The following is a 10,746-nucleotide window of genomic DNA, read 5'->3' as shown; positions in this document are numbered from 1 at the left end:
TTATTATGTTACGATGATACAGTTTCTGGTCTGTGACATTAGATAATCTGCTTGATTGATCTATGTAATGTCTGTCTGTTCTTGTTGCACCCAGTAAACCCTGAAGTGATCAGACTCTGTACTAGACTGCTGATCCTGTTCTGATGTAGTTCATCTAAGTGTATTACTCATAGACATCTTAGAGCCTGGCTTATAAATGTGATGGTAGCTTTGCAGCTCTCACTGAATTTTCCTCCTGTGACAGGAATTTTGGGGATTTTTGTATTTAAATCCCTTCCTAGTTTTTTTTTTAATCATTACCCTACTTTTGGGATTGGTCCTTCTCCCCTGTAAATACTGGAATGAACATGTTCAAACAGTTTTTGTGTTTTGCTGTTCCATGGTTCCGGGGCCAGTGTGTCCCAATAGGTGAACTAGGCGGTTGCCTAGGATGCCAACCATTAGGAGGCTACAAAAGAAACCATATGGGGCCATGAGTGGAACCCATCCTGCTCATGGCCGAGAGAAGCAGAGTATCAGCAGGCCACTAGTGGCACCTCTGATTGTGTGTGTGTGTGTGTGTGTGTGTGTGTGAGACTGAGAGGGATTGTATGAGTATGTGAGAGCAATGTTAGTGAGAGCGCGAGGGAGCCTGTGTAAGGGTGCGTGTGTGAATGAGAGAAGGAACCTAAGGGGGTAATTTTCAAAAGGAGTTACACATGTAAATGTAACTACTATTGTAGCAATTTTCAAAAGCCATTTACTGGAGTAAAGTGCACTTACACAAGTAAATCCTATGGACAATTCAATGGCATATATTGTAGCAATTTTCCAAAACCCACTTACTCAAGTAAAGTGCATTTACTCGAGTAAAACCCTGTTTTACTCGAGTAAATGCTTTTTAAAATCAGGCCCTGAGTGTGTATAAGAGAGGGGGCCTGTCTGAGTGAATGAAGCCGGAGCCAGAGCCGGACTAAGGGGGGTGGGGGTGAAGCGGGCACAAGGCAGAAGGTTCGCCTAGTGCGCTTAATACCCTTGCACCAGCCCTGTATGTTTCTAAACATTTTATATATCACCGATATCAGATTTCTAGCTCTTGTCTTACAGCTAAGCACCCCCTCAATCCCCTTACTCTCCTCCAGGATTCAGCGATTACATTAAAGTAGGTCAACGCCTTCCGCATCTGTAAGTATAAATATCTGGTATATTAAATTCTCCTATGAGTTCAGTAAAAGTTTCAAGTCTCCTGTCCATCCACAGTTATTATTATTATTATTATTTTTAGAATTTTTTATACCGGTGTTCCTGTATGGAATACAGATCACATCGGTTTACATTGAAACAGAACATAAATTTTTGCTTGGAGGCATTACATAAAACAAGGTTATGGAACTTGGAAAAGGGTAACTAGATCAAAAATAACATTGTAATGTAAACATATTGGCTAACAAGACTCATTTAGCAGTATAAACGAGAAAAAAAAAAAAAAGCACAACAGAAAAGTCACATGAGACCTGCAGCAAGAGATTGGATACAGAGTCGAGTAGAAGTATAGAACCTGGGGAATGAGATGATGAGGAACTCTTGCTGGCTGTAGTGGAAAAAAGTGATTATGGTCCTGTAAAAGCTTGTTTAAAGAGCCAAGTTTTAAGTTTCTTTTTGAATGTAGAGTGGCAGATCTCTAGATGGATGTCTGGCGGGAGCGTGTTCCATTGAATGGGGCCAGCAGAAGAAATGATACGTTTCTGAAGCGAGGATTTTGTTGAAGGAACATGGAGAGTGCCTTTATATGCTCCTCTGATGGGTCTAGCTGAAGAGTGAGGACGTAGTTGGGTGCTTAAGTGAAGTGGGGCTATATTGTGAATTGATTTATGAATTACTGTGAGCACTTTAAAAAGAATCCTTTGCTTAATTGGAAGCCAATGGAGGAGTTTGAGAATGGGGGTAATGTGATCTCTTTTATTCGTATTTGTAAGGACTCTAGCCCCAAAAACCTCAGATTATTCTCTTCCCAATACCTAATATCTAGAAAAAACATGCACGGGAACAATTGTGGGTTCTGCAACAGAGATGTCAAATAGGTTCCCTGTCCATTCCCTGAATGCCACAGATGCTGTGCTTGTCTCCACATTCATAATGTATGTGCAGCTATTGGGTGTTTTTGGCTAATGACTCGCATTATGTTAGCCTCCCGAGGCATGTGCAGCAGAGCAGCCAGGCTACAGCCCCTGGCCGAACCCTCCTCCAGAGCAATCCATGGTTGCTGGATGGCTGTTTTTTTAAATACATATAAAGAAATTCTGAAGGATCACTGGAAAAGACACATGGACCTTTCTGGCAACTGTTTGGAATTCTTTCACTCATTTAGAAAATTCCCATATCGCAGTAAGCATGTGGTTTCTAGATTGTTCCTTTTTGTCTGAGATACTCGTAGCCATTGCTGTGTATGTTCAATGCACCTGCAAACTTCTGCTAATGGAGCTGTGAAGAGTCGGAATGTAGTCAAGAGACCAACTTTCTGTATGGCACCATTAAGCAATAATGATACCATACCGAAAGTAAAACATTATCAATAGGAATGAAAATTATCTCCTAAAATGTAGTGCTGCCTACTAGGTGAGAAAATAAACCCGTAAAAAGAAAATCAAAGACTGAAGGGCTAAACTGGTTTTGCATGCCCTTCCTGAAGGAGACTTGTTTATTAACACTGAAACAATTCCTGCAACCTTATTGCAGATGCTATTTCTATCTCCTGTTTAGTTACAATTTGTTTATGTAATTTATGTTTTGGAAAGTGAAGCAGATTTAATTGAAAGGGAACTAGAGAAATAACTTCTTACTACCATATCAAAAGCAAATCATCTTCTACCATAACTCTGATTTGAGCTGAGGTTGCTTTGAGCACAACGTAGAGTACTAACCACTATACGATCAATTCCAGATCATTTAAACCTCGCAGGGAGATGTTACTCGTGCTACAGTTAAACCAATCTGTACCCTTAGAAACAGCACCACCTGCTGTATTTAGTGAGTAATATATCTTGCCAAATGCATTGGAAGCACAAAGTAATATGCATGTGATTGCTTTATGGTCCTTCTTCAAGAGATTTCAGCTAAGTACAATGCTCCAGGTTTTCAGACTTTCATTCTCTTTTAGGAGTATGTTTCCAGTCTGAGTCTCTGATGAGTGGAGACTTTCTTTCCATAGTTGGGCTGGAACATTATTTTGGATTGGAGCATTTGGAATGATGTGGGACAATGATACTCTTTGTAATTTTTTTTCCTATTTATTTTATTTATTTATTTATTTATTTATTTAGAGATTTTTTTATATACCGCAGCACGTTAAGAACATCGCCTCGGTTTACAATAAACAACAAGCTTTACAATGTCTTCTATTGCATTAATACTCCCCAGTCTTGTCCGTGAGGTTCATGAAATGCCAAGTCAATGCAGGATAGCAATAGCATGATGGAAAGCTTCAGGTAATAGCTCAAAAACTGTGAGATATGGGAAGAAAATAAGGGGGGCTATTTAATAGAGAAATGAATGTTGAAAATATAAGCTTTTCTTCTTTGTAGCAGCAATCGAGGTAACTAGGAGGACTGAGCATTAACTTTTTGAAGGTTCCGAGTATATGGTTATTTTTTTAAAACTTTTAATTTTTCAAAGATATCAGGACATACAGCAATGTCATATGATTCCAATAACATGGAACAGTATCATCACCATACAATAGCTCAAGCATCTCATTTTCCACTTTAAATATAACCATTCCCCCTAAATACTCAGCATCTCCTGCCCCCAGAATCCCTCCATCTATTCACCCAACCAATTCCGCCTCTCTCCATGCCCAATATGGACCCCAAATATGCTCATATTTGTCCATCTGATCTTGTAACATTAATGTCGAACTTTCCATGACCGCGATCTCAGCAACCTTGGCCTTCCACTCTCATAGTTCAGGAGTATATTTCCAACGATGGGCAATCGTCACCCGTGCTGCATGAAGAAGATGGTGACCAACTTCCTGCAACCTCTCATCGATCGTCCTTCGGGGCCAACTCCCTAGCAGAAATAGCTCTGCACTTTCCTCCAGTAGTTGACCACTTATCCTTGTGATAGAAGCAGCCACATCAGTCCAAATACCCTGCATTTCCCTACAACCCCACCACATATATATATTGGCCCCAACCTGCCCACATCCCCTCCAACATTCACTTATGTTATTACTAAATTTTGCAAACAAAATACCAGGGTCTGGTACATTCTATGGAGCAACTTATATAATAGCTCTTGTCCTTTTTTACATTTTGTCACACTTCGAGACCATTTCCATATTAAATTCCACTCTTTCCCATCCAACATAAATCCCAAGTCTGCATTCCACTTTTGAATCAATACATTAGGCGTAGTTTGTCCCAGTAGGTTCCACAGCCAACACAAAGGGACCCAGCAAGGACAATATCTTAAGAGCCCTCACAGACCCTTGAATGCTGCCTTGAGAGAAAAAGTATTTTTCCTGCTTGATAAGAGTTGAATGATGTTGGGAAGATTTTGACCAGTATAGTAGGGCTAAATCCCCCTACTCTAGGGCCTGAATTGCAGTTGTTTTAGCCCACAATTTAGTCAATAACGGGTCTGAATCCAGCTGAATTTTTGTGAGCGATCTGAAGCACTCAGATATTTGAGAAGAGAGAGGGGTTTTTTTTCCAGTTTTTACTCTTCTCCCAGCTTATGCCAGTTGAGGAAGAGGATTTCCCTACTCTTTATGAGGACAGATTATGGGACACTGCTTTAGAGCCACAGAGAAGAGTAGAAAAGAGAAGTACAATGGATAAAGAAACTACAGCACTGGGGACTGTAATCCTTTTGTGATGATAATGGTACTTGCCATATTGGCATGAATTCTGTTTTTTAAGTTAAGTAAATCCTCCTTTTGTTGAACACCATCAAGCCTGCTGTGTTACTTTCTTTATAGCTTCAGTCTGCTGAAGGCTACTATCAGTGAAAACAATTAGGTAAGTGGCTAAAAGTGACTGTGGTACAGACTCCCCCACACCACCTAGGGCCCCAGAGGCTCGGACTTCCTCCCCGGCACCCAGGGCTAAGGTCTGGTATTTTTAAGTAGTGTGAGAGATCTGGGAATGAAACTGTGGCCCTGGAATTTTGCTGTAGTCCCTGGTATTAGGGAAGCCCAATCCAAAGGTTAGATAAACATCAAGGTTGTAATGAAATGTAAGCAGCATGCTCTGATATTTGGGAGCACACAAGAAGGGCTTCTTGAAGATTGCTATCAGCATTTTTATGGTCAGTTTCTGCTTTAATTATAGCATGGTCATAGAAGTAATGATGAAAATGTTGACGGGTAAACACAATGCCCAAACATTCCTTTTCAATTTGTGCATAATTCTGCTTAGCTAGGGTAACTTCCTTAGACGTAAAGACCACTGATTGACCCTTTTACACTAAACATCCAAGCCCATTTTTACGAGCATCACACTACATCACAACAGGCTGTCAAATGTATGTGAGCCCTTGAAAAGCCTTCTGGATAAGGATTTCCAAATCATGATTACACAGAGCAAGAAATAAAGTACTTGGTTGTAGATACACATGTGTAGAAGTGCTACGATGTCACTGGTGTCAGATTACTGGTTCCATTTTTAATTCCAGTATAGGTGAGGCTGCAGCAACCAGGAATTGTTTACTGCTGTTTGAAGGCCATCAAGTTTGTAAGAGTGTTCAAGGGATGTGGAGATGGAGAATTGGGTTGAGGGCCGAGGAATATTGAGGGTTTCTTTTAGACATGGCCAACATTTTTTGGGGAGTTTTTTTGTTTCTTTTTATAAATTTCATTTTATTTCTTTTTATTTTAAATAAATGAAAAACAATGAAACAAACAACAAACAATAAAAAAAAAACTAAACATTTATATATGTGCACATTTCTAATAACAGCTTGAAGATAATTATAGGCCAGAGGACAACAAAGGTAGGGGATGGATTTAGGTAGAGCTGGAGGGGCAAGTTAGATAGGGGAAGGGAGGGGAAGGTGGGGGGGAGCGGAAGGAAAGTTCCCTCCGAGGCCGCTCCGATTTCAGAGCGGCCTCGGAAGGAACGGGGAAAGCCATCGGGGCTCCCCTAGGGCTCGGCGCGCACAAGGTGCACAAGCGTGCACCGTCTTGCGCGCACAGACCTCAGATTTTGTAACATGTGCGCGGCTGCGCGTGCATGTTATAAAATCGGGCGTAGATTTGTGCGCACAAATCTACGCGCTTGCGTAATTCTGAATATCCGGCCCTTTTTGTGCAATTCTGTTTGCCCCATCTCAAAAAAGATATAGTGGAACTAGAAAAGGTACAGAGGAAAGCAAAACAATGATAAAATGAATAACACGGCTCCCTTATGAAGAAAGGTTAGGGCTCTTGAGCTTGGAGAAGGGATGACTGAGAGGGGATATGATAGAGGATTATAAAATCATGAATGGTGCGGAACAAGTAAACAGGAAATGATTATTTACCCTTTTAAATAGTACTAAGACTAGGGGACACACCATGACGCTAACAAGTATATATGAAACAAACTCGAGAAAGTATGTTTTCTTTCAATGCATAATCAAGCTATGGAATTTGTTGCTGGAGGACGTGGTCAAGAATTCTCGAATAGCTGACTTTAAAAGGGGTTTGGACAAGACAAGTGCCTGGAGGAAAAATCTACAAACAAGTATTAGCTGGGTAGATGTGCAAAATCCACCACTTATCCCTTAAACAGGCTGATACAGAACGGTGCGCTCAGGTCGAGCACACTGTTAGCCCCCATTTGGACATGCGTTTTCGACACGCTATTATTACCCCTTATACATTAAGGGGTAATAGCGCGTGGAAAACACGCGGCTAAACCCCCGAAACTAATAGCGCACATCACATGCAAATGCATGTTAATGAGCCTATTAGTTAGTCATGCTCAATACAGAAAGTAAAATGTGCAGCCAAGCCGCACATTTTACTTACAGAAATTAACTCCTGCCAAAGGCAGAAGTTAATTTCGGACGGCACTGGGCAAGTGTACAGAAAAGCAGCGATATTAAGTCAGAGGCCCCAAAATAAAAAAATAAAAAAATCTTTAAAAAAAAAAAAAAATTAGCCCGCGGCCCGCGGCCCGCGGGTTGGAAAACAGATGCTCAATTTTGCTGGGTCCGTTTTCCAAACCCATGGCTGTCAGTGGGTTCGACAACCGACGCTGGTAAAATTAAGCGTGGGCTGTCATACCCACTGACAGCCGCCACCTCCTTATTAGCGCAGGCCCTCATTTGAATACTGAATCGCGCACCCAGGAGAGGTGCCTGGGCGCGCGTTGGGAGAGCGGGCGCTCGCCTCGGAGCGCCCGCTCTCCCGCGCACTTTACTGTATCGGCCTGAAAGTGAGCAATAAAAATGGATCTATTGTTTGAGATCTGCCGAGTGTTTCCCAGTGATGTGGACTGAACAGTGTCAGAGACAGGATGCTGGGCTCAGTGGTCCTTTGGTCTGACCCATCATGGCACATCTTATGTTCTTATGTAAGGAAATAATGGAGGCAGTTTACAGAAGGGCTACCAAGATTGTACAGGATCTGTAAAACAAACCCTGCACAGAGATGCTTCAGGAACTGAAAATGTTCTTGCTGAAAGACAGAACGGAAAAGAAGGCTATGATCGAAACATTAAAATATTTAGCAGGCTTTAATAAAGTACAAGAAGGCAAAATGTTTCATAAAAAATAAATTCAAGGACAAGGGGTCATGATATGAAGCAGAAAAGAGGAAGACTAAGAAGAAATACTGAGAGGGATGCCTGAAAGAGCCTACCAGCAGAAGTAGTAGGAAGCAAAACCATGAATGAACTTTACAGATACAGATAGAGAGGACAGTGAAAAGTGCAAATGGGGGAGCAGCGGGTAAAGAAAGTGACGAGGTAGCACTCAATGACGGACTAGGAAATAAAAGTATATATGATCAATCACCTGGGCCAAAAAGGGAAGAGGAGACATCCTGCATAGGATGGTGGTATGGTAGTGCCGAGTTCCCAAGAAGAGAAAACAAGGTCAACCAAATGAAATGGTGGTAACGGTTGGGCATATTCTCAGATATAATCATGGGAGGTGGCATATATTCTTGCATGGGTTGCAGGCTGACTTGTCCCTACTTCACAGCTAGGAAGAAGGAGCAATATCTATCACTGCAGTATGGCTGACAGCTGGGAGATATTTTTAGCAGAGTAGGTGGGGATAAGGGCAAGGAAGGATGATGGGTGGTGAAGCTTGTATAGCCAATACAAAATTAATGGTGGAAGAATACAGAGAGGTCAATATTCAAAGCTGGCTGTTTAAGTAACTTAGCCAGATATAACTTATCTGGCTAAGCTAAAAGGTATATTCAGCGGCACGGCTAAGCCGCTGAATATACATGTATATATAGTGCTTACTTAGCTGTATAAGTTATAACCATCTAAGTTTAGATTTGCTCTATGGGATGTTTAACTTAGCCGCATAACATGTGGTTTAGACTGAATATCAGTAGTTAGCCGCATAACTTGTGCAGCTAGCTTGCTCCGCCCCAAATCCGTCCATAAGTTATGCGTCTAAATTTTGCTTTTAGCAGTGGCGGCTGAACGCAGGTGCATATTCGGTGGCCACTACTTAACCACATAAGTTACACTTATTTGGCTAAATAGCACTGAATACACTTTGAATATTAACCTTAACTGTGACTACCAGCCCATATAGCAATTATTTTCAAAAAGGGGGGAGATGGATGAAAATAGGAAAAACTATCCATAAAATGATTTTAACTACAGTCCAAAATAGTAAATTTTAATAATGAAAGCAATATGTAAGCAGTTAATCATCAAAAAGCAAGTTGCTTTCCATAGGTCAAAGACATTTTAGTAATACAAACAGCCAACTCCCAAGGTGAACCATGTTTCATAGTAAGCTGTCTAAATAGGGAAAAATAAAGATAGCAAGTTAGCGACATACATAAACCTTCAAGCCTTCATAGCTGCCAACTGGGATCTACCCTTATGAAGAGTAGCATAGACAGGGGTAGAGTTACCAGCTCACCAAGGACAACCAGAAGACACTGAACATTGGCTTTTCTCCATTGCATGCATGGAGTTATAGTTTTGATTTCCCTAAGAAATGTAGGACTAGCTCTCCAATGGGACAACATCAGGATTTACTCAATGCCTTTGGGCTCACTTGGTTGGTCAATTGGGTAGGCCACATCTGCCAACATTCATGTTGCTGTGTTGCTGTAATCAGGGCACGCATTTATAGCTTGCACAATGCAGTATATTTTTGGCTTTGATAGCCAGTTGGTTTTATTAGACACATTTAAAATGCAATGTACAATGTGTGTGCTGTTAAATACTAATAGGAGTTTCATGTAGTTTTACAACAACTCCTAATTGCATTTTAAGTGTTACAGTGTAATGTTCAATGCTGCTAATGGGTGCATTTCATTTTCTTTATCTCATTTACCTATTGGAGTTTAGTTTCACAGTAATTTGTTTACAAGCATTATTGTTTGATCCTGTTTTCAGACTTGAATAGAGGGCTGCTGAGGGTGGGAGCGGAAACCTGGACAGTTCCTCTCAGGGCTCCAAAAAGGTAAAGGGTCGAGAAATTAGCATTGTTGATGCTTTGGAGATCCTATAACACTGCTTGAATATATCTAGGGTTTCTGATTTTCGGTTAAAAAAAAAAAATCAAACACCTCCAATGGGAAAAGGGTGCCACCTTCTCAGCCCTGGAGCGCACTGATCCACTCACCCAGTGTGAAGAAAAAAGGGTTTGATAGGATGGGGGCAAGAATACTCCTGCAAGGCCTCTGGGAGAGTTTCACCGTCCATAAAAATAATAAATCAAACAATCCACTCCAGAAAGCATATTCCAAACAGAAAGAAAGTGTATGCGAAAAAGGGCAAAGTTTCAGCAGATACAAAACATAAGTCCAAAAAATAGAGAGTCAGAAACAGCTTATGGTTCTTTTTAATACCGTCCCAATCACTTGTGCAAACAAAGCCTTATACAAATTAAGGGCCTGATTTTAAAAAGCATTTACATGCTTAACACTGGGCTTTACAAATGTAAATGCACTTTAATCGAGTAAGTGGGCTTTTGAAACTTGCTACAATATGTGCCATTGAAATGTCTATAGGATTGACTCATGTAAGTGCTGGAGTGAATGGTTTTTGAAAATTGCTACAATAGTATGTAACATTTATGCGCATAACTCCTTTGAAAATTACCTCCTTAGTTTTCTCAGCTCCCAAAAGCACCACACATAGGCTTTCTGCTACTCAGCCCAGGGAGAGAGAGGCCAATTCAAAGTACCCAGAAAAAGAGGATCCTCATCTCCAAACAGAAGGACAAAATGCAGGACAAAAATTTGCAGTGACTTTGTATATGTAATTATCAGAAATTAATTTGAATATGTAAACATATTTACATAGATGCGACATTTCAGATATTACTTGAATAGAAATACAATTCACCCTTTTGTTGAAGACTCTGTCCAAGTAATGCACATTACAGCATATTTAGAAGCCCGATGTAATGAGCAGTGCTAAAGCTGCCGCAGGTTTCTACGTATATTTGCGTGGGTTTTTTGCGAGCATTTTTCCCACTCTAGCCTTACGTGGGTATGTAATAGTGTTCGGCGCAGAAAACAACGCATGCATAAACCTGCTTTAAAACACCCGGCTTGTTTAGCACGAGTATGCCAGG

The sequence above is a fragment of the Rhinatrema bivittatum genome, chromosome 1 (genome assembly GCF_901001135.1).
Source record: "Rhinatrema bivittatum chromosome 1, aRhiBiv1.1, whole genome shotgun sequence".
NCBI classification, from domain to species: Eukaryota; Metazoa; Chordata; class Amphibia; order Gymnophiona; family Rhinatrematidae; genus Rhinatrema; species Rhinatrema bivittatum.
Note: the sequence above shows the minus strand (reverse complement) of the source record.